The sequence below is a fragment of the Acomys minous genome (assembly GCF_964271855.1).
Source record: "Acomys minous genome assembly, chromosome: 7".
Classification (NCBI taxonomy): Eukaryota; Metazoa; Chordata; class Mammalia; order Rodentia; family Muridae; genus Acomys; species Acomys minous.
In genome coordinates this window covers 104,630,370-104,655,377 of record NC_140488.1, presented here as the reverse complement: position 1 = coordinate 104,655,377, position 25,008 = coordinate 104,630,370, and the positions used below count along the sequence as shown (strand labels likewise).

At 39.0% G+C, this 25,008-nt stretch overlaps 1 pseudogene across 1 annotated transcript in view; it reads left to right on the top strand.

The window, feature by feature from the left end:
• The first annotated feature begins 1,903 nt into the window (after nucleotides 1-1,903).
• The window catches only part of LOC311601257 (U1 small nuclear ribonucleoprotein C-like), a 45,591-nt pseudogene continuing 22,486 nt past the window's right edge, over nucleotides 1,904-25,008 (top strand). Inside the window, exon 1 of the transcript in view lies at nucleotides 1,904-1,997. The product of the transcript in view is annotated as a U1 small nuclear ribonucleoprotein C-like (transcript). The remainder of the gene's footprint in view (nucleotides 1,998-25,008) is intronic.

The following is a 25,008-nucleotide window of genomic DNA, read 5'->3' as shown; positions in this document are numbered from 1 at the left end:
AGAAAGCTGAGTGCATTCTATACCTGAGGACAAATGTCTTAAAATGTTTTAAATCCAACATATCTATTGGACACCATGCCATATCATAATAAGCTGCAGCACAATTTTGAGCAGTCACATGTCTTATAGAAACTGGAAAAGCTGAAGGTGTCTGAATGACTCTGGAAGGTTCCTCCATTGGATCATTTTTTCTCCAAAAGTTTTTTGTTTGTCTACCTTCTTGCTTATCTAGTTTCTCTTTCTGCATCCCTTTGTCCAAATATGCTTTTTGCTTTCCTGGCTCTTCATTTTCTTTCCTCATTTTCCCCACCTGTTCAGTTAAATCTGCAATTCTTTCCAAAATGATAGAATTTACTGACACTTCTGGTTTTCCTATCTTATCAGTCTTTCTTCTAGTCCTTCTAAGAATGGAATACAATAAAAGGACAAAGAAAAAACAAAAATTCCCTCTAAGTATAAAACAGGAAAGATTTTTGCAGTGATAGTTGCAATTTTCTGTTACACTGAAATAGCATTTCTATATCTTTGAAATTTAAATCTTCCCTCACACCACTAGAAATTAAAGAACCCATCATGTCCTACATCAAGCAAAACTTGTTGGTTGTGGTACCTAACAATTCAACTTTATTATGAATTTAGTAAACAAAGATACCATTCTTAAAACTCGATAATCATAAATAGGAAGAAAAAAAGATTAAGGAGAACAGAAAAGAAACCATCTCAGTGTCATTTCCATTGGGTGAATCCCTTGGCATTATTTTCCAGGTTTCTCCCCTTGGTGCCCTATGTGATGGCACAAGTAACATTTGCAATTCAGTTGTAACTGCTGCCATACTTAACTGTCTTCCTCTGCTCAGCAGAGTCTTGACGCCCTGCCACAGACCCTGAATCTCTCCTACCTTCCTGTAGTCGCTCCTCTCCTTCACACTATTCCTCCTGTCCTCATTATTCCTCCAGATAACTTTTCACCCCATATCTCTCTTTCTTCAGATATCTGCTCTGGATGGACCTTCTGAGTGAGCCTGACTCTAACACTCCATTTCAAACACTATTTACTAGAGTCAGGTATGGTGGTGCATGCCTTTAAATACAGAATTATGGAGTCAGAAGCAGGCAAGATCTCTGAAATCTGAGCCATCCTGGTCTAAAGAGTGAGTTTCAGAAAACCTAAGGTTTGTAGAGAGAATACCCTATCTCAGAAAGAAGAAAAACCAGAAACTCAAGGACAACAACAAAAATGTAAACCCTAGCTTGACAGAATTTAGGGTGGAGTAATGGCAGACATACCTTGGCAGTCACCAACAGCTTTTAAATTATAGTTAAGAACTGCTCAAAAGCAAGAAAGCAAACCAGGTGCTAGAAAGCTAGCCATGTATCCACAGCCTGGTGAAATCCTGAATCTTGAAGGAAAGTAAAAAATTGCCATCTTACTAAACCACCTCAGTCCCTGGATACATTCTATATCGTTTTCCACATACCCATGGGAAAGTGTAGTCCTAAACTGGCACCAAGAAAATGACTTTGTATGGCTAACAGAGCTCAATATAGAAAACCACAACTCATCATAATGCTGATCTGTGAGGCCAGGTCCCAACTGACACATCTACAACACAACTCCTGCAGCTAAGATGAAGGGATCATTGTGGAAGAGGAGGCAGGAAGACTGATGAAAGCCATATGATCAAGATGTTTTCTGTGTGATTCCATATCCTAGAAATGTCAGGAGCCACATCCATAATGTCTCACCAATACTGCCTGAACCTGAGCTGAACTACGATGAAACCAAGAGACATACTTGCATAGATAGGGGTGCCATATGGGCACTTCAACAGGTATTTTGAAGTCTTACCCATGCATAAAGATCTAGAGGAGGGACTGGGTAGACAATGGCCTGTGGAGCAACATGCCTAAATTTTATTGTGGCTACTGTAATATGTATCTTACCCATGATTCTCCAACTGTGAGGAAGACACACAGCAGCAATAGGAAACACAGAGAGAACATGAAAGACTATTACCAGAAATGGAAGAGGAGCAGGCCCAGAGCCTGACTGACAAAACAACCACTGAATTTCAAAAGGAAAGACATCTCCAGCTCCGTTCTCTGCTCCTCCTCCTGCAAGGACTATGATCCTACCTCCCCAGTCTCCCTGGTCCCACTAGTCCTAGAATGGATGCCTGTATCCCACATGGGAGCCCTCCCATTATGCCAATGATGTCCCTCTTCCTCATGGGATGATGCCTGTGTGATGTTGCTCCATGGGAGACTATATATGGGAGGCCACATTCCCATGTAGCCTGGGCCTGCAATGGTGAGATCTCCTGCTTTCCCTATAATGGTGCCCACCTGGCCTGGCAAACTCCAATAAAATGATAAGAACAGAAATGCCCTTTATTTGTTTTGAATTTCTTATTCTCTTTCACCATAAGATCATGGTGTTTAACCTGAGCATTTCTAGATGCATGACAAGAATATTCCTACCTTCCTAACAGAATAGTTTTAAAGGGATAAGTGGTATTTTTAAAGGGTGGTTTTCACTTATATTGTGAAATGTTAAAATAAAATTGTCATCTGCTTTAGTTTTTAAGAAAAAGAAAAAGGACTACAGGAATCTAAGGAATGCTGAGACTGTGGAGAAACAGCCTTCCCCAGGAAGGTCAACACCAATTGCTTATCCAATACTGAATTCTCTTCCTCAACAATATGTACATAAAAATAACAGCACAACTACACACCCACACTATAGTGCATTAAGGCCATGAAGATATGGAAAATGAATGTCCAGCTGGAAATAATGTGAAGGTTTAGTGTTATGGAGGCAGTCTGGAACAGAGAAAGGAAAATCTCTGGAGTCCATGGATATTCCGTCCCATTTTTCAGTTGGAAACATCTTCATTCATGGAGGAAACTATGCCACACTGAAAGGTCCCTAGTAGTAAGATCAAGAAATGGACTGGAATGACATGACAAAGAGCACCAGAATAAATGATGCTAAATAACAGAATCTATCCTCTTTAAAAAATTTTAACCTATGATTGAAAATAGATTAACTTTTCACAAAAACCATCCTGATTATAGGTTCCCTTCTCTCTACTCCTTGTAGTTTCTCCTTACTTTCCCTCCCATGCAGATCCACCCCCATTCTATCTCTCTTTAGAACCAACTGCTAAAGGATAATATTAAAGTATAACAAATTAAAACACAATAAAGGAAAACAAATATTGTCATATCAAAATTGGACAAGACAAACTGACAGAAGGAAAAGAGCACAAGAGAAGGCACAAAAAGGATACACATTTGTTCAGCCAATCAGGAGTCCCAGAAAAACACTAAAGTGCAATGCATAACATACAGGCTGAGGACTTGAGGTAGATCTGTGCAGGCCATGTGTATGCTGCTAGCTCTCTGTGAGTTCGTATGGTCTTTTCTCATGTTGACTTAGAGGGCCTTGTTCTCCATGTGTCCTCCAACCCCTCTTGGCTCTTACACTCTTTCTGCCTTATTTACCTGGGTTGAGCCTGAACCCAAAGAGGAAGGATTGGATAGAGATGTCCAATTTCAGACTGAGTGTTCGAAGGTCACTCACTCTCTGTGTTAGAATGTGTTCCTTATACTTGACATTTTCATGGATGAGAGTGAATGTCAGTGAAATACTTCATCTTGCTTGAATAATTTCTAGTACTTTTATGTACACATAAATAAGAGCCTCAGAAAACTAAAATATTATATGTGCTCAAGAAATATGATACCTAGATTTGTAAAACTGTAGTGGTGAAAAGAAATATCTTACAGGAGGTTATGTTTGTTTCAAACTCTTTGTGACCTGTGCCTGCAGAGAGGTATATTTGTATAATTTACACCACTGAGGCCCACATCCTTGATGGACATAGCTTTACATTGGCCCATATTTTTAAAAAGGCTGAGATGACATCATTCTACCCATCAACATGGTTTTCTTTATAGACCAAGGATAAGCAATAAAATAAAGAGAGAATTGCTGGGAATAATGTGCAAGTAACAGGTGAAACCTGAGCACCTACAAAAGGGTGCCATAAAAAGCCACATGACTAAGTCCCCTGTGATAATAGAGATAAACAATTATAGTCAGAATAAATCAAAACAATCAAAGATAACCCAGACAAAGAAAGAGAATCTCTGGGGAGAACTCTTTAAGTAACATACTGAAGGCAGCCCCTTGAAGGAAAATTGGAGAAACTTGGGTAGAAACAAATGGTATATTCTCTGGAACCTTACTGTAGGAGATCTCCATGGGGAGAGAATCTGATTTCCCTGACAATGGTGGGTGTGATGGCTCCAGTCAGAAGACTAACATCACCACACCATGTCAGACCTGATCACATCAGCGGTCTACCTCCACTCCAACGTACTGATGCAGCTTAAGCTTGCAGTGTTGGGTAGGGAACCAAGGACCCTGTCCATCTTAGGCAGTTGTCTACAGCTGAAACTCACCCTGGTCCTATTGTGATGTCCATGTGTTATGGGGTTCCTAAAGATTAAAAACTACAGAATCAATCCAGTGGAATCTCTGTTTATCATTATGATTGCCAGTGTACATCACCCAAGCAGAATAGTGGGATGCAGCCTTGATTTTTAGTTTATTAGAGTTTTAAAAGACAAAGACTCATTGGTGTTTTGAGTGAGAAAGGCTTCCATAGACTCATAGGGAGCAGCATTATCTAGGTGTGGCATTGCTGAAAGAGGTGTGACCCTGAGAGAGGAAATGTGTCTCAGGGGATAATCTTTGATGTTTCAAAAGCTTAAGCCAGGCCTAGTGGCTCACTTTCTCTTCCTGCTGTCTGTGGATCCTAATGTAGAACTCTCAGCGACCTCTCCAGCACTATGGCTGCCTGTATGCTGCCAGGAATTCCACAATGAAGATAATGGACTATGTAACCAAGACCCAGTTAAATGTTTTTCCTTTATTAGTGTTGCTGTGCTCTTTGTGTCTCTTCACATCAATATAAACCCTAACTAAGACACAGAGCAATTCTGATATATTCAGAAAGGCATTTCTGGCCATCTGCATCAAATACTCTTTGTTTACTGAATTGGAGCATTAGCAGATCAATGATCATAACCTTGAAGTCAGGGACATGTTGCATTTGTGTGTGGAATGTATGGCTGGTTCACAGACCAGTTTACCATAGTAATTTAAGACTGGTCTAAGTGGCCAGAGAGTTGTTACTCTAGGCAGTTTTAGCAACTAAATTATTCTTTGGGTAGCTAGACAATCTTCAAGGATATAGGTTTTTGCTGTCTACATATGCTACATACTAGATAAGACCTATCTGTGGTGATTGTGATTTACTCTGAACAGCCTACCACTGTCTTCAGGGTCTCAAAAGGAGAAGGGAAGAGAAAGGAAATTAGATTACTTCAGAGGACAGGGCTTGTGTTTAAACTGGTTGACATTTCATGTTTACTGCTGTGGAAAGGAAAGAGGTGAATGCATCAAATAATATCCTCAGCACTGAGTCCCAGATTTTGTCTTCACAGTTTGTAACAGACTCTTCAAGAAGCATGGCCGTGTTTGCTTCAACCTTTGGTGGAAAACTCTTGAAGCTAGCCATGAACATAGGCTGGGTGTGTGTTAGAGGACAGGAAGTTGACACCCAAGAACTTATTCTCAGAGGTGTGTGGCTAAGGGAAGAGCTTCATGGAGGACATGTACTGACATAATTAAGCATGTACACACAGCATCTAGATCACCAGTATTTGAAATGGACATTGGAACCCCTGTAGCCATGGCTCAGGGAAAATCACAGCAAAGGTGGTAGGCAGATTGTAAGAGACAGGAGATGAGGAGGAGAGTGGGGACCTGGCACCTTCTACACAAGAACAGGATCCTGTGTACATGAAATCTGAACAATATAGTTGTATAAACAAGACTTGCATCATGACCACACAGGTCAACATGCCAAATGTTGATAGGAAAAATGTCACAAGACCCTGATCCTTTACATAAAGTTAAAGACTATCCATGGCTACTGAGAGAGAGGGACATTCAATTCTCTGCAAAGATAACTTATTCAAATCCACATGGGTTTCCAAGCAAATACTCCCAAGAAACAAGCTGGAGTAGACATTTTAATATCTAATAAAATAGACTTTCAGCCAAAATTAATCAAAAAAGAAAACCCTCCAAGGTGACATCTCAAGTCTGAACATTACTGCTTCAAATACAAGGCCATCTGCATTTGTAAAAGAAACACTATTAAAGGTGAAAAATACAAAGAATCATCTTTGGGTCAGAGTTCAGCCAGTTTTATGGAAAAGTTAGGGAATAGAAAGTCCTGGGGGGGGGGGGAAGGAGCTCTACAGGGAGACCAACAGTATATATCCAAAAGAAGAGGGGGGGGGCTTTTTGTTCTTGGCTGTTCATTGCTCTACTTCAAGATGATCCTAGAGAGAACAGCTTCAGCTAAGATTTTGAGGCTCCAGGTTCTGGCTGTTGTTCTGTGTTCCAGAGGTTGCAGTTGCATTCACCTTTGCTACATTGTTGGTTTTCTGTTTAAATGATCTCATGGAATCTTGTTGACTATGCCAGTGAAACTGTTCCAAGAAACTACTTCTTTAAAATGTCTATTTTTTCTGTTCCTATTAACCTCTTTTCTTTCCTATCCAGGGTAAGCGGGTTGGAAGGGAGGTATAAGCATTAAAGAACACCAACTAAAGTAAGTTTGAAAAAGTTTAAAGCCTACAGGAAATGGGCAAAAGGGAGTGAGAGTGGGGATGGGAGGAGGTGACAAAGCGGGATACAACAGTGATGTAATGTGAGTAAAGTGAAAATTAATAAATTTTTAATGGTAATGTAGAGTAAGAGGAGGTATGGCCAGCTTACATGTTTTCATGTAAAATAACATTGTGTGTCATCATCGATAAGAGTGAATAGAGAATCTTTGTCTGTGCATCATGTAGACTAAATGTGAATCTCATATTCTTTTCCTTAGAACTAGGTGAATTGAATGTGCAAACAAACACATTCCAAAGTAGGTTTTCTGTGGGGTAAAGTCAGAGATTTCCAAAGACAGCTTCTCTTTGTCTAACAATGACCAGTCAAAAGTGCCCCAGTTGGTCAAAAGAGAAGTTCTCCAAACACAAAACAAACAACAGTCATACCACAAGGTAAGTAGAAGAAGAAGAAGAAGAAGAAGAAGAAGAAGAAGAAGAAGAAGAAGAAGAAGAAGAGGAGGAGGAGGAGGAGGAGCTGTTTTTTTTTAAAAGAAAATCAACAAACTAGACAAACTCCTAGCCAAAAAAAATCTAAATGGAAGAGATACAATACTGAAATTAACAAAGTCAGAGATGAAAAGAAAGACATAACAACAGGCTCTTAGGAAATCAAAAGAGTCTATAGATCTTACTTCAGAAGCCTGTATTCCACAAATTTGGAAATTCTAAAGGACATACATGATTTTCTTGATAGATTGCACCTACTAAAGGTAAATCAAGATCAGACAAACAGCTTTAACAATCCTACAACCCCTAAGGAAATAGAGACAGTAGTTAAAAGTCTCCAACCCCTCCAAAAAAGCCCAGGGTCAGATTTTTGCATGAAATTATACCAGTCTATCAAGAAGAGCTAATACCAATACTCCTCAACACATTCCACAAAATAGAATCCAAAGGAACATTGCCAAACTCATTCTATGAAGCCGCAATCACCTTGCTATCTAAACCACACAAAGACTCAACAAAGAGAGAGAATTACTGACCTATTTCACTCATGAACATTGATTCAAAAATACTCAATAAAACACTTGCACACTGGATCCAGCAGCACATTAAAATAAATCGTCCCCCATGATCATCAAGGAGACTTCATCCAAGGGATTCATGGGTGGGTCAGCATGTGGAAACCCATCAATGTAATCTACCATATAGGCAATCTGAAAGAAAAATTCACATGATCATCTGAATAGATGCAGAAAAACCCTTTGACAAAATCCAACACCCCTTCATGATAAAAGTCTTGGAGAGATCTGGCATGAAATGCTCATATCTAAACACAATCAAGGTGATATATCACAAGTCGATAGCCAGCAACAAATTAAATGAAGAGAAATTCAAAGCGATCCCACTAAAGTCAGTAACAAGACAAGGCTGCCCACTCTTTCCATATCTCTTCAATATAGTACTTGATATTCTAAATAGAGCAATAAGACATATAAAGGAGATCAAGGGGATACAAATTGGAATGGAAGATGTTGAAGTATTGCTATGATATGATAAGAGATGATATGATATGATATTATACATAAGTGACCTCAAAAATTCCACCAGAGAATTCCTAGAGCTGATAAACACATTCAGCAAAGTGTCTGGATACAAAATCAGTAAAAGTAAAAAGAGTATCTTTTTTAGATCCAAATGACAAATTGCCTAAGAATGAATTTAGGGACACCACAGCCATCACAATAGGTACAAATAATATGAAGTACCTTGATGCAACTCTAACCAAGCCAGTCAAAGACATGTATGACAAAACTTCAAGTTTAGGAAGAAAGATATTGAAGAAAATATCAGGAGATGGAAAGATCTTCCATGAAAATGCATCAGTACAATTAACAGTAAAAATTGGCATTTTACATAAAGTAATTTATGGATTTCATGCAATCCACAGCAAAATATCAAAACAATGTTTTACAGGCCTTGATAGAACAATTCTATACTTCATATGGGAAAAAACCATAAGAGTTAAACCAGTCCTATATAGAATTTCTGGGGGTATCTCCATTCCTGACTTTAAGCTCTACTATAGAGAAATAATAATCAAAACTGCATGGTTCTGGTATAGAATAGACTGCTTGATGTATGAAATCTAATTGAAGATGTAGAAATGAACCACACACCTATGCACACTATATTTTTGACAAAGGATCTAAAACCTTATAATGGAAAAAAGAAAGCATATTAAAAAATGTTGCTGGTTTAATTGGATGTCTTCTCACCGAAATGCAAATATTTTCATATTTATCACCCTTACAAAACTTAAATCCAAGTGGATAGAAGACTTCAACATAAAGCCAGATACACTAAATCTATTACAATAGAATGTGGAGGGAAAGCCTTGAACTCATTGGCACAGAAGACAACTACCTGAACAGAACATGAATAGCTCACACTCTAAGATCAGTAATTATCAAATGGGATTTTTTTTAATTGAAGAGCTTCTGTAAGGAAAAGGACATTATTGATAGAATGAAATGACATTCTAAAGATTGGGAAAAGATCTTCATCTATCCTATTTCTGACAAAGGCCTAATATCCAAAATATTTAATTAACTCAAAACACTAAATACCAATAAACAAAATAACCCAATTAAACAATAGGGTACTGATCTAAACAGAGAATCCTCACGAGAGTAATCTCAAATGGCCAAGAAGTACTTAAAGAAAGGCTCAATGTCCTTAATAATCAGCAAAATGCAAATCAAAATGACTCTTAGATACCATATTACATTGTCAGAATGGCTAAGATCAAAAACTCAAGTAACAGCATGTGCTGCTGAGGTTGTGGGGAAACAGGAACACTTCTCCATTGCTGGCAGGAGTGAAAAATTGTACCACAACTTTGGGCCTGGGCACACACCGAAGAGATGCTTCACTGTACGATAAGTACATTTGCTCAACTATAGTCATATCACCTTTATTCATAATATCCAGAATCTGGAAACAATCTAGATGTCCCTCAACCAAAGAACATATAAAGAAATTGGTACATTTACACAAAGGAATACTACTCAGCCACTGCAATCAAGGAAATCATGAAATTTGCAGGCAAAAGAATGGAACTAGGAAGTTAATCCCAAGTGCAGAGATTCTGACCAAGAAATACACACATGATATGTAGTCAATTTTAAATGAATTTTAGATATACAGTACAGGATAAACACACTACAATGCACAAATACAAAGAAGATAAGTCACAAGGAGGACCCAAAAGAGGATGCTTAAATCTCACTCAGAAGGGGAAATAGATTAGACAGAGGTAGAGGTTGAAGAGAGGGAACAGGGTAGGAGAGGCAGAGCAGAGAGAAAAAAGAGTAGACATCAGACCAAGGGAGACAAATTTGGAGATTAGAACTGGGGAGAGAAGGAATGGGAGGCAGAAGCAGGCAGAGAAAATGTAAACTGTATGTGGGCTTTTCTCTGTGATAAAATGGAGACCTAAGTCAGATTAAGCCTCTGGTAGGATATGAGGCGACTCATCTGAGACACCTAGTAGCAGAGCCATAAAGACTGAAAAGGGCAGCTCTAACTAGACAAGAGTCCTAGCAGAGGGAGGAGATCACCAACCCACACATAAAAATGTACCCTGCTTACAAGTCATGCATGGATAATGATAGAAAAGATTGAGAGAATGCTACAGCAAAGCCTGGCCCAACCTGAGACCCACACAATGGAAGAGAACCAACTACTTACACTATTAAGGGTACTCTGCTGTGCTTGCAGACTAGGGCCTAGCAGAGTTGTCCTCTGAGAAACTCCACCCAGCGGAGGTTCAAAACAGATGCTGAGACTCACAGCCAAACATTGGGTAAAGTATATGGAGTCTAGTGAAAAAGTGGGAGGAAGCATAAAAGGACTTAGTGGTAACAATGTCTCCATAAGAAGACCAACAGAGGCAGCTAACCAGTTCTCAGAGGGCTCTGTGTACTCTAAAGCACCAACCAAGGACCATGTATGGACTGGACCTAGGTTTTCTACATAGATGTAGCTGATAGGCTTCTCAGGCTTTATGTGTGCCCACTACTAAGGGGGGCAGAAACTATATCTGACATGGACTCTGTTTCCAGCATTTTGTTCACCTATCCCTGATGGGACTGTCTTGATAGACCACAGGAAGAGCACAAACTCATTTCTGATGTGATTTGATAAGGTGGAATAGGATTGTAGGGGGTGGTCGCCCCTTTTTTCAGGAATAGAGTAGTGGGAGTGGGAGGGGTTTGACTGGGAGGAAAAGAGGGAGGGAGCTACAAATGGCATGTAAAGTGAATAAATAAAATAATTAATAAACACCAGCACAAGAAACACACTAAAGTGGAAGACATAATATATAGACAAAGGACCTGGTATGGAGACTGCCTCAGTGTCTGTGAGTTCATATGAGCTTTGTTGATTTATAGGGCTTTGTACTCCTGGTGTCCCTCAACCCTTCTGGCTCTCCTACTCTTTTTGCCTCCTTCTCCCACAGGGTACCCTGAGCCCTCAGGTGAGGCATTCAATGGAGACATCCTGCTTAGAGTGTTTCCATGTCTCTCACTACCTGGGTAATGTTTGAATGTGGGTATTAGTTATTTTTTTAAACAAACTGGTTTTCTATTTCTCTCTTAATGTGGCTATCACACGATTAACTGAGACTTTTATTTTTGTTTAATAATATGCTTCACAACACAATACATAAGCAGTTATTACTATATTCTTTTTTCTTTTTTTTCAACAATCTTTTTTGGTTAAACATTTTACATATACATTTATGTCATTACACATATATACAATAAATTTCCTTCAGATAAAAGAACCATGGCACAATCAGGAATTATATAAATGTTACATCCTTAGTGTTTTGGCTATTTGTATTTCTCAGTCTTGAAGAAAACATCTTTCCTATCTTGGTATGTCTAAAATTCTGAATGTAAATGAATACCTATCACATCTTGTCATTATAAATTTAAAACATTGATCTAGACCTAATATATCTTAATCCCTAAGCAGCTAAGGTTAATTGTAAAACTAAATTATCTGAACTTCAACCCCATCAGAGACTTGAGACAGAATAAAATTGATTACCTAAGTGTAAGAGGAGTACAGGGTAGTAACTTTCCAACTGAGAAGATGACAGAGACAGTTTGCTACCTGAATAGTCACCCAGCACTCTCTATAATGTTGGAGCAGTTCTTTGGCCTTCTGACCAACCATCTAAATAATACCAGTAATAACATGCAATGAACTCCTCTTGAAAATCATCTATTACATTCTAAGAAAGCAACCCAAAACTGGCCCAACCACTCAAAGAAGATGGGGTGTCATCCTCTTAAGGTCTCTTCTGGCTGATTTGGGACAGAATGGTAGCCAATGCAGATTGTGGCCTACTGAGGTCTCTGCTCAGGTTCTCTGCTCTGTGTTTTAGCTGTGTCAGAACAGGATGCTTCAAGTGGTTAGGTAGAGACATGGATCTGACATGTCATTCACTTTTACACGTTTGGTGCGAGTCTTTCTTTGATTTTTTTTATTAATTTATTCTTGTTACATCTTAATGGTTATCCCATCCCTTGTATCCTCCCATTCTTCCCTCCCTCCCATTTTCCCCTTATTCCCCTCCCCTATGACTGTTCCTGAGGGGGATTACCTCCCCCTGTATATGCTCATAGGGTATCAAGTCTCTTCTTGGTAACCTGCTGTCCTTCCTCTGAGTGCCACCAGGACTCCCCCTCCAGGGGACATGGTCAAATATCGGGCACCAGAGTACGTGTGAAAGTCATACCCCACTCTCCACTCATCTGTGGAGAATGTTCTGACCATTGGCTAGATCGGGGTAGAGGTTTAAAGTTTACCGCCTGTATTGCCCTTGGCTGGTGCCTTAGTTTGAGCAGGACCCCTGGGCCCAAATCTGCCTATCATAATGTTCTACTTGTAGGTGTCTAGGACCCTTTGGATGCTTCTACTTTGCTATTCTTCCATGCTTCTCTCATCCAGAGTCTCAATGGGATGTCCTCCCCTCTGTCCCAGTTTCCTGGTAAGTGAAGGCTTTCATGGGACACGTCCCTTGGGCTAGTATGCAGATATAAGTGAGTATATACCATTTGAGTCTTTCTGCTTCTGGGTTAACTCACTCATTATGATCATTTCTAGCTCAATTCATTTATCCACAAATTTCGGGAATTCCTTGTTTTTAATAGCTGAGTAGTATTCCATAGTGTATATGTACCACAGTTTCTTTATCCATTGTTCTACTGAGGGACACTTAGGCTGTTTCCATGAACTGGCTATTATGAATAAGGCTGCTATGAACCTGGTTGAGCAAATGTTCTTGTTGTGTGCTGGAGCATCTTCTGGGTATATTCCAAGGAGTGGAATAGCTGGGTCTTGAGGAAGCCCTATTCCCATTTTTCTGAGATAGCACCAGATAGATTTCCAAAGTGGTTGTACTAGTTTGCATTCCCACCAGCAATGAAGGAGTGTTCCTCTCTCCCCACATCCTTATCAGAATGTGGTGTCGCTTGAATTTTTGATCTTAGCCATTCTGATGGGTGTAAGATGGAATCTCAGAGTTGTTTTGATTTGCATTTCCCTGATGATTAAGGAGGTTGAGCATTTCTTTAAGTGTTTCTCAGCCCTTTGATATTCCTCTGTTGAGAATTCTCTGTTTAGTTCCATGCCCCATTTCTCGATTGGGTTATTTGGTTTGGTGGTATTTAATTTCTTGAGTTCTTTATATATCTTGGATATTAGACCTTTGTCAGATGTAGGGTTGGTGAAGATCTTTTCCCAGTCTGTAGACTGTCGCTTTGTTCTCTTGACAGTGTCTCCTGCCTTACAGAAGCTTCTCAGCCTCATGAGGTCCCATTTATTAATTGTTGACATTAATGCCTGGGCTGTTGGTGTTCTGTTCAGGAAGTTGTCTCCTGTGCCAATATGTTCCAGCCTCTTCCCCAATTTTTCTTCTAAGTGACTTAGTGTCTCTGATTTTATGTTGAGGTCTTTAATCCACTTGGATTTGAGTTTTGTACAAGGTGACAAATATGGGTCCAGTTGCAATTTTTTACACACAGACATCCAGTTAGATCAGCACCATTTGTTGAAGATGCTATCCTTTTTCCATTGAATGGATTTGGCTTCTTTGTCAAGAATCAAGTGACCATATGTGTGTGGGTTCATATCTGGGTCTTTGATTCGAATCCAGTGATCAACCAGCCTATTGCTGTGCCATTACCATGCTGTTTTAACTACTATTGCTTTATAGTACAGTTTGAGATCAGGTATGGAGACTCCTCCAGAGCACCTTTTATTGTACAAGATTGTTTTAGCTATTCTTGGTTTTTTGTTTTTCCATATGAAGTTCAGAATTGAACTTTCAATGTCTTTAAAAAATTGTGTAGGTATTTTGATAGGGATTGCATTGAATCCGTAGATTGCTTTTGGTAAGATGGCCATTTTTACTATGTTAATTCTCCCAATCCATGAGCAAGGAAGATCATTCCATCTTCTCATGTCATCTTCAATCTCTTTCTTCAGAGTTTTGAAATTTTTTTCAAACAAGTCCTTCACTTGCTTCGTTAGAGTAACTCCTAAATATTTTGTATTGTTTGTGGCTAATGTGAAGGGTGTGGTTTTCCTAATTTCTTCCTCTGCAAGCTTGTCATTTGTGTATAGAAAGGCTACAGACTTTTTTGAGTTAATTTGGTATCCAGCCAATTTGTTGAAGGTGTTTATCAGCTGTAGGAGTTCTCTGGTGGAATTTTGAGGGTCACTTATGTACACTATCATATCATTTGCAAATAGAGATAATTTGACTTCCTTCTTTCCCATTTGGATACCCTTGATCTCCTTTTGTTGTCTTATTGCTCTGGCTAGAACTTCGAGTACTATATTGAAGAGATATGGAGAGAGTGGGCAGCCTTGCCTTGTTCCTGATTTTAGAAGAATTTCCTTGAGTATCTCACCATTTACTTTGATTTTGGCTATTGGCTTGCTATATTTAGCCTTTATTATGCGGAGAAAAGTGCCTTGTATCCCCAATCTCTCCAGAACTTTAAACATAAATGGGTGTTGGATTTTATCAAATGCTTTTTCTGCTTCTAAAGAGATGATCATGTGGTTTTTTCTCTTTCAGTTGGTTTATATGGTGAATTATATTGATGGATTTCCGTATGTTAAACCATCCCTGTGTGCCTGGAATGAAGCCTACCTGGTCATGGTGAATGATGTCTTTGATATGCTGTTGTATTCACTTTGCGAGTATTTTCTTGAGTATTTTTGCATCAATGTTCATAAGAGAAATTGGTCTGAAATTCTTTTTTTGTTGTTGTTGGGTCTTTGTGGGGTTTAGGTATCAATGTGACTGTGGCCTCATAGAATGGAGTTGGTAATATTCCATCCATTTCTATCTCTCGGAATAGCTTGAATAGTATTGGTATTAGCTCCTCTTTGAAAGACTGGTAGAATTCTGCGCTGAAACCATCTGGCCCTGGGCTTGTTTAGGTTGGGAGACTATCAATGGTTGCTTCTATTTCTATAGGCGAAATAGGGCTATTTATTTTGTTTTTCTGGTCTTGATTCAATTTTGGCAAATGGAATCGGTTGAGAAAATGGTCCATTTCCCTTAGATTTTTCAAATTTTGTGACATAAATGCCTTTAAAGTAAGTTCTTATGATTCTTTGTATTTCTTCAGTGTCTGTTGTTATGTCTCCCTTTTTGTTTCTGATTTTGTTTATTTGGACAGTGTTTCTCTGTCTTTTAATTAGATTGGCTAATGGTTTGTCTATCTTGTTAATTTTCTCAAAGAACCAGCTCTTGGTTTTATTGATTCTTTGGATTGTTCTCTTTGTTTCTAATTTATTGACTTCAGCCCTGAGTTTGATTATTTCCCAGCGTCTACTCTTCTTGGGTGTTTCTGCTTCTTTTTTTTTCTAGAGCTTCCAGATGTGTTGTTAAGTTGTTTATGTGGGATGATTCCATTTTCTTTTTAAAGGCACTTAGTGCTATGAATTTTCCTCTTAGTATTGCTTTCAGTGTGTCCCAAAAATTTGGGTATGTTGTTCCATCATTTTCATTGAATTTCAGGAAGTCTTTTATTTCTTCTGTGACCCATGTGTCATTAAGTAGAAAGTTGTTTAGTTTCCACATGTTAGTATGCTTTTTGTTATTTCTGTTGTTGTTGAAGTCCAGCCTTAGACCATGGTGATCTGATAAGATACAAGGTATTATTTCAATCTTCTTGTATCTGTTGAGGTTTGCTTCATGATGAACTATGTGATCAATTTTAGAGATCGTTCCATGGGGTGCTGAGAAAAAGGTATACTCCTTTGCGTTTGAGTGGAAAGTTCTATAGATATCTGTTAGATCCATTTGATTCATAACATTGGTTAATGAGGTTATTTCCCAGCTTAGTTTTTGAATCAAAGACCTATCCTTGAGTGAAAGTGGGGTGTTGAAGTCTCCCAATATTAATGTGTGGGTATCGATGAGTGGGGCAAGCTTTGTTAATAACTCGTTTACAAATGTGGGAGCCCTTGTATTAGGAGCATCGATGTTCAAAATCAGGATGTTTTCTTGATTGACTTTACTTTGACGAGTACAGAGTGTCTGTCCTCATCCCTTTTGATTAATTTTGGTTGAAAGTCTATTTTATTAGATATTAGAATGGCTACCCCAGCTTGTTTCTTTTGACCATTTGCTTGGAATATTTTCCCCAACCTTTTACTCTGAGGCAATGTCTGTCCTTATGGTTGAGATGTGTTTCTTGAATGCAGAAGAATGCTAGGTCATGTTTATGCATCCACTCCATTAGTCTGTGTCTTTTTATTGGAGAGTTGACACCATTGACTTTGAGAGATATTAATGACCAATGATTGGTAAGTCCTTTCATTTTTGGTATTTGTAACAGTCGAGATTTTGTGAGGTTGTGATTTTGCAATGGTGTAGTTACTTATTTCTTATGTATTTTTGGTTGTAGTTTGACCCTTTGGGGTGGAGTTTTCCTTCTAGTAACTTCTGCAAAGTCGGATTTGTGGCTAGGTACTGTTTGAATTTGTTTTTGTCATGGAATGTCTTGTCTTCTCTACCAATGGTCATTGATAATTTTGCTGGATATAGGAGTCTTGCCTGGTATCTGTGTTCTCTTAGGGTTTTCAGAACCTCTGTCCAGGCCCTTCTGGCTTTCATGGTCTCTGTTGAGAAGTCAGGAGTAATTCTGATAGGTTTGCCTTCATATGTTATTCGTCCTATTTCTCGTGCCGCTTTTAATATTTTTTCCTTGTGTTTTGTGTTCTTTTGTGTTGTTATTATTATGTGGTGGGAAGATTTTCTTTTCAGGTCTATTCTATTTGGTGTTCTGTAGGCCTCTTGTATGCTCATATGCATCTCCTTCTTTAAATTGGGGAAATTTTCTTCTATTATTCGATTAAAGATATTTTCTGGGCTGTGGAGTCAGTTGCCTTCTCTTTCCTCTATCCCTATTTTTCTCAAGTTTCGTCTTTTCATGCTGTCTTTTATTTCATGAACGCTGGGTGTCAGGAACTCTTCAGATTTAGCATTATCCTTGATGGTTGTTTCTAGTTGTGTGATTGTATCTTCAAGTCCCGATATTCTTTCTTCCATTTCTTGCAATCTGTTAGATAAGGCCACCTCTGAGATGCTTTCTTTCTTTTCTGATGCTTCTCGATTACATTTTTCTTCCATGTGCTCCTTTATGATAGCTTCCATTTTTATCTCAGGTCTTGAAGTATTTTAATGATCTCCTTCATCTAGTTATTTGTATTTTTCTGAAATTCTTCAAATGCCTCTTTATATGACTCTTTTAAATCCCCAGCCCTCTTGTTTGCCTCCTCCTGCATTTGTTTACAGATTTTATTTGTGTCTTCAGTTATCATCTTACGTACTAAGGACTTGAGATCATTTTCTTGTATATTAATTGTTGTTGGGTTCTCCATGTTGTTTTCATTGGGATTGCTGGGATCTGGAGATGTCAACCGGTGTTGGCTTTTGTTAGCGTTCTTTCACTGTCCTCTTGTCATTTTGGTGACTCTGAAGTTGGGAGGTGGTTTGTAGTGACCTTCCTTGTTTGAGAGTGGATAGTTGATGCCTGATTATAGGTAGGATGCCCTTGCCTGTGGGGATCAGGGAGTATTTCCCTGGACCAGGCCAGTGATTCAGATTCTACTCCTGGAGATTTTTCTCAACACCTTAGGCTCCAGGCTACATCATGTGAAGTAGGTTTCTGTTTGGGCCTTTTCACTTTACTGCTGTAATTCAGATCAGCAGTTTTGGGATCTAGAGTAAGGTCAGCACATAAGCTCTCTGGTTGTGTAGGTTGATCCCAGCTGCCTGTCCTTCCTGTTGCTTTGTAGCCAGGACCGCAGGTGGATCAGATCTTCTGGGTTGTAGTTGTCTTTTAGCTCTGCCTCTATACTCTGTAGGAGGTTCCAGCCTCTCCCATGAATTTGGGAGTTCTTGCTGGGTCTGCAGGATCTGACCCAGCTAGGATCTACCTGCTGGAGATTACAGGATCAGTGCCTGGTGGGCCTGAGATAATATGGTTTCAGGCCACAGGCAGTATCCAAGGAGGCAGCAACTTCCATGATCTTGTAAGCCAGGACACTCTCAGATTGCTTTAGATCAGTAGTTAGACCCTACAAGCATGACCCACAACTCCCTGTATCATGGGAGGTTCTGTCATGCCCACAAGAATGGACCCGGCTAGGTTCTGTTGTTTGGGGATTGCCGGCTCAGTGCAGGCAGCCCAGACGGGCAGCTGGCGACAATGGCACTTCAGAGCACTGGCGGGAATCCTCTGTATCTTCTCTTTCTGTCAGTGAAAGCCAGGATGCCCCCAAATCGCTTTAGGTCAACAGTTAGGCCCTGCAAGCACGACCCAAGGCTCCCTATATCGTGGGAGGTCCTGTGGCACCAGCAGGAATGGACCCAGCTAGGTTCTGTTGTTTGGGGAGTGCCAGGTCAGTGCCGGCAGCCCGGGCAGGCGGCTGGCGACGGGGATCCCCTGTATCTTCTCTTTCTGTCAGTGATAGCCAGGATATCCCCAAATCGCTTTAGGTCAACAGTTAGGCCCTGCAAGCATGACCCACGGCTCCCGATAATGTGGGCAGTCTCACTGGTCTGTGCCAGCAGTCTGCACTGGTTTCTAACTGCCCCTATTTGCAGGGTCAATCCTTTGTGTCTGGCTTCAGATTGTACCCAGGACTCGGTCCGGGAGCTACAGGCCAGCTCTAGTTGTTTTTGATGTGTCCCGCCACCTGTGTTTCCACTTGGGCTAGGCAGCTGACCTCTGCAGTTTGGTGTGGTGTTGATGGAGAGGTTCAATGGCAGTTTCACCCTATTCGCTGAGACACCTCACACTGGGAGCTCCAGAAAATCCCCTCCCCAAATGTCGAGTTTGAGGTTTATGTGCTGGTTGCAGCTTGGTTGTGGATTCTGTTTCAGGGTTTGGGGAGTGCGTTTAGCACCTCCAGGCTGTTACTTGTCCCGGGGTTAGACCCACTGGTGGTCTGCGGAGTTTGGGGCCCCACTCACTCACCTACAGTTCTCAAAATCCAGGAGTCTGTGGGTCCACTCACATCCCTGGTCTCCACAGAGTAGATCAGCTATGGTGCCTAATGGTTGACGCCATCTTGGAATCCTGGCTACGTTTTTTAAATGATTTTTTTTCATTTACTTATTTAATCCCTTTACAACTAAGCCTCTCCCCCTCACTCCTTGAATTTTTTTATCTTAGCCATTCTGATGAGTATAAGATGGAATCTCAGAGTTCTTTTGATTTGCATTTCCCTGATGACTAAGGAGGTTGAGCATTTCTTTAAGTGTTTCTCAGCCCTTTGATATTCCTCTGTTGAGAATTCTCTGTTTAGTTCCAAGCCCCATTTCTCAATTCGGTTATTTGGTTTGGTGGTGTTTAATTTCCTGAATTCTTTATATAGTTTGGATAATAGACCTTTATCAGATGTAGGGTTGGTGAAGATCTTTTCCCAGTCTGTAGGTTGTCGCTTTGTTCTCTTGACAGTGTCTCCTGCCTTACAGAAGCTTCTCAGCCTCATGAGGTCCCATTTATTAATTGTTGACATTAAGGCCTGGGCGGTTGGTGTTCTGTTCAGGAAGTTGTCTCCTGTGCCAATATGTTCCAGGCTCTTCTCCACTTTTTCTTCTAAGTGACTTAGTGTCTCTGGTTTTATGTTGAGGTCTTTGATCCACTTGGATTTCAGTTTTGTGCAAGGTGACAAATATGGGTCCAGTTGCAATTTTTTACACATAGACATCCAGTTAGACCAGCACCATTTGTTGAAGATGCTATCCTGTTTCCATTGAATGGATTTGGCTTCTTTGTCAAGAATCAAGTGACCATATGTGTGTGGATTCAATTTGGGGTCTTCCATTCGATTCCACTGATCAACCAGCCTGTTGCTGTGCCAGTACCATGCTGTTTTAATTACTATTGCTTTATAGTACAGTTTGAGATCAGGTATGGAGATTCCTCTTGAGGATCTTTTATTGTACAAGATTGTTTTAGCTATTCTTGGTTTTTTGTTTTTCCATATGAAGTTCAGAATTGAACTATCAATGTCTTTAAAAAAATTGTGTAGGTATTTTGATAGGGATTGCATTGAATCCGTAGATTGCTTTTGGTAAGATGGCCATTTTTACTATGTTAATTCTCCCGATCCATGAGCAAGGAAGATCATTCCATCTTCTCATGTCATCTTCAATCTCTTTCTTCAGAGTTTTGAAATTTTTTTCAAACAAGTCCTTCACTTGCTTGGTTAGAGCAACTTCTAATTATTTTATATTGCTTGTGGCTAATGTGAAGGGTGTGGTTTTCCTAATTTCTTCCTCTGCAAGCTTGTCATTTGTGTATAGAAAGGCTACAGACTTTTTTGAGTTAATTTTGTATTCAGCCAATTTGCTGAAGGTGTTTATCAGCTGTAGGAGTTCTCTGGTGGAGTCTTGAGGGTCACTTATATACACTATCATATCATCTGCAAATAGGGATAATTTGACTTCCTCCTTTCTCATTTGCGTACCCTTGTTCTCCTTTTGTTGTCTTATTGCTCTGGCTAGAACTTCGAGTACTATATTGAAGAGATATGGAGGGAGTGGGCAGACTTGCCTTGTTCCCGAGTTTAGAGGAATTTCCTTGAGTATCTCACCATTTTATTTGATTTTTGGCTATTGGCTTGCTGTATATAGCTTTTATTATGCTGAGAAAAGTGCCTTGTATCCCCGATCTCTCCAAAACTTTAAACTTGAATGGGCGTTGGATTTTATCAAATGCTTTCTCTGCATCTAAGGAGATGATCATGTGTTTTTTTATTTTGTTTGTTTATATGGTGGATTACATTGATGCATTTCCATATATTAAACCATCCTTGCATACCTGGAATGGAGCCTACCTGGTCATGGTGAATGATATCTTTGATGTGTTCTTGTATTCATTTTGCAAGTATTTTATTTAGTATTTTTGCATTAATGTTCATAAGAGAAATTGGTCTGAAATTCTCTTTCTCTGTTAGGTCTTGTGAGATTTAGGTATCAATGTGACTATAGCCTCATAGAAAGAATTTGGTAATGTTCCATCCATTTCTATCTTTTGGACTATCTTGAAGAGTATCGGTATTAGTGTCCACTTGAAGGTCTGGTAGAATTCTGCACTGAAACCATCTGGCCCTGGACTTTTTTTGGTTGGGAGACTATCAATTATTGCTTCTATTTCTGTAGGGGAAATAGGACTATTTAGCTTGTTTATCTCTTCTTCACTCAATTTTGGCAAGTGAAATTGATCAAGAAAATCGTCCATTTCCCTTAGATTTTCAAATTTTGTGGCTTATATGCCTTCGAAGTAGGATCTTATGATTCTTTGTATTTCTTCAGTGTCTGATGTTATGTCTCCCTTTTCATTTCTGATTTTGTTGATTTCAATACTGTCTCTCTGCCTCTTAGTTAGTTTGGCTAATGGTCTGTCTATCTTGTTGATTTTCTCAAAGAACCAGCTCTTGGTTTTGTTGATTCTTTGGACTGTTTTCTTGGTTTCTAATTTGTTAATTTCAGCCCTGAGTTTGATTATTTTCAGATGTCTACTTCTTTTAGGTGTTTCTGCTTCTTTTTTTTTCTAGGGCTTCCAGTTGTGTCGTTAAGATGCTTATGTGCGATGTTTCCAATTTCTTTTTTTTTTCATTTCTTTTTGATCCCCACTTCTTTTTATTTTTATTTTTTATTATTATTAATTTGTTCTTGTTACATCTCAATGGTTATCCCATCCCTTGTATCCAATTTCTTTTAAAAAACACTTAGTGCTATGAATTTTCCTCTTAGCACTGCTTTCAATATATGCCACAAATTTGGGTATGTTGTTCCTTCATTTTCATTGAATTTCAGAAACTCCTTGATTTCTTTCTTTATTTCTTCCCTGACCCACATGTCATTTAGCAGAGTGGTTTAGTTTCCACGTATGTGTAAGCTTTTTTTATTTCTGTTGTTGTTGAATTGCAGCCTAAAACCATGGTGATCTGATAGGATGCAAGGTATTATTTCAATCTTCTTGTATCGGCTGAGGCTTGCTTTGTGACCTATGATGCAATCAATTTTGGAGAAGGTTCTATGGGGTGCAGATAAGAAAGTTCTATAGATATCTGTTAGATCCATTTGATTCATGACATTGGTTAATGATGTTATTTCTTGGCTTAGTTTCTGTTTCAGTGACCTATCCTTCATTGAGATTGGGATGTTGAAGTCTCCCACTATTACTATGTGGGGATCGATGTGTGGTTTAAACTTCATTAGCATATCTTTTACAAATGTGGGTGCCCTTTTATTGGGAGCATAGATGTTCAGAATTGTGATGTCATCTTTGTTGACTTTACCTTAGATGAGTATGCAGTGTCCTTCCTCATCCCTTTTGATTAATTTTGGTTGAAAATCTATTTTGTTCAATATTAAAATGGCTACTCCTGCATGCTTCTTGTGACCATTTACTTGGGATATTTTTCCCAACCTTTTACCCTGAGGTAATGCTTATCATTATGGATGAGATGTGTTTCTTGTATGCCGAAGGATGTTGGATCTTGTTTATGCATCCATTCAGTTAGTCTGTGTCTTTTTATTGGAGAATTGAGACCATTGATGTTGAGAGATATTAATGACCAGTGACTGTTAAGAGTCTTAATTTTGATGTTGGTTCCAGTCGAGCATTTGTGTAGTTGTAATTTGCCATGGTATAGTTATCTATTTCTTGAGTAGTTTTGCTTGTAGCTTGTCCCTTTGGGATGGAGTTTTCCTTCTAGTACCTTCTGTAAAGCTGGATTTGTGGATAGGTACTGTTTGAATTTGTTTCTGTCTGATTGTTATATGTCTGATGAAATGGTGAAAGTGATCAAAAGTCCATTTACCACTGTTCAAAAATCAGAATTGTATGTAATTCTCATGGTTTCCTGAAACTCTTAATATAATTACTGACTCTCAATATGCAGAAAGAGTTGTTTTGCATATAGAAACTGTTGAGTTCACTCCTGATTACTCAGAATTAACTACATTATTTATGGAACTGCAACAGGTCATCAGAAGTAGAAACTATGCCTTGTATATTTCTCATATTCAATCCCATATAGGTTTCCCAGGTCCATTGGCACAAGGAAATGAACAAGTCGACAAATTATTAATAGGAAATGTGTTCAAAGCCTCAAAATTTCATGAAGACCATCATGTTAACAGTAAGGGGTTGAAGAAAAATTCCCTATCATTTGGCAACAAGGCAAAGAAATAATTAATAGGTGTCCTACATGTTCCTTGTATAATCAAATCCCATTACCTGCTGGAACTAACCCCAGAGGTATGAAAAGGAATGAAATCTGGCAGATGGATGTGTTTCATTTAGCAGAACTTGCAAGACTGGGGTACATGCATCATACCATCGATACATAGTCAGTTTTTTAATGGGCAACTGCCTTAAGTTCTGAAAGGGCTGATTGTAATTACTCATTCATTGGAAATAATGGCAATTATGGTAATACCTGCACAAAATAAGACTGACAATCGTCCTGCATGTGTGTCCCTTAAGATGAAAAACTTCTTTATATATTATGATATAAAGCACATTACAAGGATACCTCACAATCCCACAGGGCAAGCAGTTGTGGAAAGAGCTAATCATACCTTAAAAGAAATGCTTATTAAGCAAAAGGGAAGGGCAAAGACCTTCAGGACAGATTAAATAATGCTTTATTGACTTTTAATTTTCTTAATGTTGGTGATGAAAGGATGACAGCAGCTGAGAGACATGGGTTATAGAAATAACTGAGGAATTAGGATAACCAATATTCTATAAAGATTTGCCAACTATGAATGGAAACCTGCAACAGTTTTGAGATGGGGTTGTGGTTATGTTTCTGTTCCTACAGGGAGTTAAAAAAATATGCTTACTGACAAAACTTAAAAAGATTAGAATTGACAAGGAAAGACCTCTTAGTACCTAAAATATGAATGTGTTCATATAGGAAGGGAATCTTAAGGGCTACCTGGTCCATAAAACATAACATTCCTTCATACATCTTGGAGATCTAATGCCTGCTTCTGGCCTGCCTGTGTATGTGCGGGTAGAGCATTATATAATTTGGACACCGTGCATGTTCCATATATATGTACACATATACCTATACTAATACTTCCAAAATTTGCTTATTTTCAGAGCAAAACACAGGATAATGATGAAGACAAAGCAGTCAGGGTGATTCACGCTCGAAGACTGCCCATGGCACAATGAGTAGGGTGCCTCAGCTACTGTTTCATCAAGAAACTGCATGTATATCAACATTAGAATGGCTAGCCCAAAGGCTAGATCCTAAAGAGGACTGGACAGAAAAAGTTACAGCTACCTTTCCCAGCACTTGGCTAATATCATGTTTTCTTAAAGGGTAGCAAAAAGAAGTTTTTACACCCCAGACAGCAAAAAGTAATTTTGAGAACATGACATCTCCATTCCCAGTAGGTAAGGTGAGTTTCTTTGGTTGGTATCAATGTTTATTTTTGCCTGGGGGGGGTTGGCTATAAGTTGATAAAAGTTTCATTTAGGGATTTCTTTCTATCCTTTTTTGCGTTATCTTTCTATCCCATCTAATGTTAGGGAAAAGAGGAGAAGGAGGGGAGGAGGATATAGATTTATGAAATAAAAAGTAGATTATTGAATCTACTAGCCACAAATATTTTATGTTGATATCATAGATTGATGGAAATTTAAGACTATTTAATTCAATGTTTGCTTTATG